This window comes from Salvelinus fontinalis, unplaced genomic scaffold (assembly GCF_029448725.1).
Source record: "Salvelinus fontinalis isolate EN_2023a unplaced genomic scaffold, ASM2944872v1 scaffold_0252, whole genome shotgun sequence".
Classification (NCBI taxonomy): domain Eukaryota; kingdom Metazoa; phylum Chordata; class Actinopteri; order Salmoniformes; family Salmonidae; genus Salvelinus; species Salvelinus fontinalis.
Genome location: NW_026600461.1, coordinates 73,335 through 79,334, shown reverse-complemented (window position 1 = coordinate 79,334; position 6,000 = coordinate 73,335).

Below are 6,000 nucleotides of genomic sequence, written 5' to 3'. Positions count from 1 at the left end.
TAGATTTTATATAGAAAACATTGTTTTCTGTAAAATGTTGGGAAAGGGGTCAAAACGGCAGTTTTTGTGAAAGTTGTTTTGAATTTAATGAATCTGCTAACTTCTGACATTTTTTACCGAAGCCAGAAAAACAGGCGAAGGGTTACAAAAATAGCTCTAGTTACAGATTGGTAGACCCGATTTGAAATCCGACTTGTTGCTTGAAAAGCAGAAGAGTAGGGGTAGATTTTATATAGAAAACATTGTTTTCTGTAAAATGTTGGGAAAGGGGTCAAAACGGCAGTTGTTTGTGAAAGTTTAAAAGACACATGGTAGTGCATTTAGTAAAACTGCTGTAACGTAAATTCCATACTGAATAAACCTTCTCCGACATTTGACAAGCAGAGAAGTAGAGGGAAGTTTTAATCTAATATATTTTTGTCAAAGTCTTTGGTTTAGTGGTCAAAATGATAGTTGTTTTGAATTTAATGAATCTGCTAACTTCTGACATTTTTTACCGAAGCCAGAAAAACAGGCGAAGGGTTACAAAAATAGCTCTAGTTACAGATTGGTAGACCCGATTTGAAATCCGACTTGTTGCTTGAAAAGCAGAAGAGTAGGGGTAGATTTTATATAGAAAACATTGTTTTCTGTAAAATGTTGGGAAAGGGGTCAAAACGGCAGTTTTTGTGAAAGTTGTTTTGAATTTAATGAATCTGCTAACTTCTGACATTTTTTACCGAAGCCAGAAAAACAGGCGAAGGGTTACAAAAATAGCTCTAGTTACAGATTGGTAGACCCGATTTGAAATCCGACTTGTTGCTTGAAAAGCAGAAGAGTAGGGGTAGATTTTATATAGAAAACATTGTTTTCTGTAAAATGTTGGGAAAGGGGTCAAAACGGCAGTTGTTTGTGAAAGTTTAAAAAACACATGGTAGTGCATTTAGTAAAACTGCTGTAACGTAAATTCCATACTGAATAAACCTTCTCCGCATTTGACAAGCAGAGAAGTAGAGGGAAGTTTTAATCTAATATATTTTTGTCAAAGTCTTTGGTTTAGTGGTCAAAATGATAGTTGTTTTGAATTTAATGAATCTGCTAACTTCTGACATTTTTTACCGAAGCCAGAAAAACAGGCGAAGGGTTACAAAAATAGCTCTAGTTACAGATTGGTAGACCCGATTTGAAATCCGACTTGTTGCTTGAAAAGCAGAAGAGTAGGGGTAGATTTTATATAGAAAACATTGTTTTCTGTAAAATGTTGGGAAAGGGGTCAAAACGGCAGTTGTTTGTGAAAGTTTAAAAAACACATGGTAGTGCATTTAGTAAAACTGCTGTAACGTAAGTTCCATACTGAATAAACCTTCTCCGCATTTGACAAGCAGAGAAGTAGAGGGAAGTTTAAATCCAATATATTTTTGTCAAACTCTTTGGTTTAGTGGTCAAAATGATAGCTGTTTTGAATTTAATGAATCTGCTAACTTCTGACATTTTTTACCGAAGCCAGAAAAACAGGCGAAGGGTTACAAAAATAGCTCTAGTTACAGATTGGTAGACCCGATTTGAAATCCGACTTGTTGCTTGAAATGCAGAAGAGTAGGGGTAGATTTTATATAGAAAACATTGTTTTCTGTAAAATGTTGGGAAAGGGGTCAAAACGGCAGTTTTTGTGAAAGTTGTTTTGAATTTAATGAATCTGCTAACTTCTGACATTTTTAACCGAAGCCAGAAAAACAGGCGAAGGGTTCCAAAAATAGCTCTAGTTACAGATTGGTAGACCCGATTTGAAATCCGACTTGTTGCTTGAAAAGCTGAAGATTAGGGGTAGATTTTATATAGAAAACATTGTTTTCTGTAAAATGTTGGGAAAGGGGTCAAAACGGCAGTTTTTGTGAAAGTTGTTTTGAATTTAATGAATCTGCTAACTTCTGACATTTTTTACCGAAGCCAGAAAAACAGGCGAAGGGTTACAAAAATAGCTTTAGTTACAGATTGGTAGACCCGATTTGAAATCCGACTTGTTGCTTGAAAAGCAGAAGAGTAGGGGTAGATTTTATATAGAAAACATTGTTTTCTGTAAAATGTTGGGAAAGGGGTCAAAACGGCAGTTTTTGTGAAAGTTGTTTTGAATTTAATGAATCTGCTAACTTCTGACATTTTTTACCGAAGCCAGAAAAACAGGCGAAGGGTTACAAAAATAGCTCTAGTTACAGATTGGTAGACCCGATTTGAAATCCGACTTGTTGCTTGAAAAGCAGAAGAGTAGGGGTAGATTTTATATAGAAAACATTGTTTTCTGTAAAATGTTGGGAAAGGGGTCAAAACGGCAGTTTTTGTGAAAGTTGTTTTGAATTTAATGAATCTGCTAACTTCTGACATTTTTTACCGAAGCCAGAAAAACAGGCGAAGGGTTACAAAAATAGCTCTAGTTACAGATTGGTAGACCCGATTTGAAATCCGACTTGTTGCTTGAAAAGCAGAAGAGTAGGGGTAGATTTTATATAGAAAACATTGTTTTCTGTAAAATGTTGGGAAAGGGGTCAAAACGGCAGTTGTTTGTGAAAGTTTAAAAAACACATGGTAGTGCATTTAGTAAAACTGCTGTAACGTAAATTCCATACTGAATAAACCTTCTCCGCATTTGACAAGCAGAGAAGTAGAGGGAAGTTTTAATCTAATATATTTTTGTCAAAGTCTTTGGTTTAGTGGTCAAAATGATAGTTGTTTTGAATTTAATGAATCTGCTAACTTCTGACATTTTTTACCGAAGCCAGAAAAACAGGCGAAGGGTTACAAAAATAGCTCTAGTTACAGATTGGTAGACCCGATTTGAAATCCGACTTGTTGCTTGAAAAGCAGAAGAGTAGGGGTAGATTTTATATAGAAAACATTGTTTTCTGTAAAATGTTGGGAAAGGGGTCAAAACGGCAGTTTTTGTGAAAGTTGTTTTGAATTTAATGAATCTGCTAACTTCTGACATTTTTTACCGAAGCCAGAAAAACAGGCGAAGGGTTACAAAAATAGCTCTAGTTACAGATTGGTAGACCCGATTTGAAATCCGACTTGTTGCTTGAAAAGCAGAAGAGTAGGGGTAGATTTTATATAGAAAACATTGTTTTCTGTAAAATGTTGGGAAAGGGGTCAAAACGGCAGTTTTTGTGAAAGTTGTTTTGAATTTAATGAATCTGCTAACTTCTGACATTTTTTACCGAAGCCAGAAAAACAGGCGAAGGGTTACAAAAATAGCTCTAGTTACAGATTGGTAGACCCGATTTGAAATCCGACTTGTTGCTTGAAAAGCAGAAGAGTAGGGGTAGATTTTATATAGAAAACATTGTTTTCTGTAAAATGTTGGGAAAGGGGTCAAAACGGCAGTTTTTGTGAAAGTTGTTTTGAATTTAATGAATCTGCTAACTTCTGACATTTTTTACCGAAGCCAGAAAAACAGGCGAAGGGTTACAAAAATAGCTCTAGTTACAGATTGGTAGACCCGATTTGAAATCCGACTTGTTGCTTGAAAAGCAGAAGAGTAGGGGTAGATTTTATATAGAAAACATTGTTTTCTGTAAAATGTTGGGAAAGGGGTCAAAACGGCAGTTTTTGTGAAAGTTGTTTTGAATTTAATGAATCTGCTAACTTCTGACATTTTTTACCGAAGCCAGAAAAACAGGCGAAGGGTTACAAAAATAGCTCTAGTTACAGATTGGTAGACCCGATTTGAAATCCGACTTGTTGCTTGAAAAGCAGAAGAGTAGGGGTAGATTTTATATAGAAAACATTGTTTTCTGTAAAATGTTGGGAAAGGGGTCAAAACGGCAGTTGTTTGTGAAAGTTTAAAAAACACATGGTAGTGCATTTAGTAAAACTGCTGTAACGTAAATTCCATACTGAATAAACCTTCTCCGCATTTGACAAGCAGAGAAGTAGAGGGAAGTTTTAATCTAATATATTTTTGTCAAAGTCTTTGGTTTAGTGGTCAAAATGATAGTTGTTTTGAATTTAATGAATCTGCTAACTTCTGACATTTTTTACCGAAGCCAGAAAAACAGGCGAAGGGTTACAAAAATAGCTCTAGTTACAGATTGGTAGACCCGATTTGAAATCCGACTTGTTGCTTGAAAAGCAGAAGAGTAGGGGTAGATTTTATATAGAAAACATTGTTTTCTGTAAAATGTTGGGAAAGGGGTCAAAACGGCAGTTTTTGTGAAAGTTGTTTTGAATTTAATGAATCTGCTAACTTCTGACATTTTTTACCGAAGCCAGAAAAACAGGCGAAGGGTTACAAAAATAGCTCTAGTTACAGATTGGTAGACCCGATTTGAAATCCGACTTGTTGCTTGAAAAGCAGAAGAGTAGGGGTAGATTTTATATAGAAAACATTGTTTTCTGTAAAATGTTGGGAAAGGGGTCAAAACGGCAGTTTTTGTGAAAGTTGTTTTGAATTTAATGAATCTGCTAACTTCTGACATTTTTTACCGAAGCCAGAAAAACAGGCGAAGGGTTACAAAAATAGCTCTAGTTACAGATTGGTAGACCCGATTTGAAATCCGACTTGTTGCTTGAAAAGCAGAAGAGTAGGGGTAGATTTTATATAGAAAACATTGTTTTCTGTAAAATGTTGGGAAAGGGGTCAAAACGGCAGTTGTTTGTGAAAGTTTAAAAAACACATGGTAGTGCATTTAGTAAAACTGCTGTAACGTAAGTTCCATACTGAATAAACCTTCTCCGCATTTGACAAGCAGAGAAGTAGAGGGAAGTTTAAATCCAATATATTTTTGTCAAACTCTTTGGTTTAGTGGTCAAAATGATAGTTGTTTTGAATTTAATGAATCTGCTAACTTCTGACATTTTTTACCGAAGCCAGAAAAACAGGCGAAGGGTTACAAAAATAGCTCTAGTTACAGATTGGTAGACCCGATTTGAAATCCGACTTGTTGCTTGAAAAGCAGAAGAGTAGGGGTAGATTTTATATAGAAAACATTGTTTTCTGTAAAATGTTGGGAAAGGGGTCAAAACGGCAGTTGTTTGTGAAAGTTTAAAAAACACATGGTAGTGCATTTAGTAAAACTGCTGTAACGTAAGTTCCATACTGAATAAACCTTCTCCGCATTTGACAAGCAGAGAAGTAGAGGGAAGTTTAAATCCAATATATTTTTGTCAAACTCTTTGGTTTAGTGGTCAAAATGATAGCTGTTTTGAATTTAATGAATCTGCTAACTTCTGACATTTTTTACCGAAGCCAGAAAAACAGGCGAAGGGTTACAAAAATAGCTCTAGTTACAGATTGGTAGACCCGATTTGAAATCCGACTTGTTGCTTGAAATGCAGAAGAGTAGGGGTAGATTTTATATAGAAAACATTGTTTTCTGTAAAATGTTGGGAAAGGGGTCAAAACGGCAGTTGTTTGTGAAAGTTTAAAAAACACATGGTAGTGCATTTAGTAAAACTGCTGTAACGTAAGTTCCATACTGAATAAACCTTCTCCGCATTTGACAAGCAGAGAAGTAGAGGGAAGTTTAAATCCAATATATTTTTGTCAAACTCTTTGGTTTAGTGGTCAAAATGATAGTTGTTTTGAATTTAATGAATCTGCTAACTTCTGACATTTTTTACCGAAGCCAGAAAAACAGGCGAAGGGTTACAAAAATAGCTTTAGTTACAGATTGGTAGACCCGATTTGAAATCCGACTTGTTGCTTGAAAAGCAGAAGAGTAGGGGTAGATTTTATATAGAAAACATTGTTTTCTGTAAAATGTTGGGAAAGGGGTCAAAACGGCAGTTGTTTGTGAAAGTTTAAAAAACACATGGTAGTGCATTTAGTAAAACTGCTGTAACGTAAATTCCATACTGAATAAACCTTCTCCGCATTTGACAAGCAGAGAAGTAGAGGGAAGTTTTAATCTAATATATTTTTGTCAAAGTCTTTGGTTTAGTGGTCAAAATGATAGTTGTTTTGAATTTAATGAATCTGCTAACTTCTGACATTTTTTACCGAAGCCAGAAAAACAGGCGAAGGGTTAC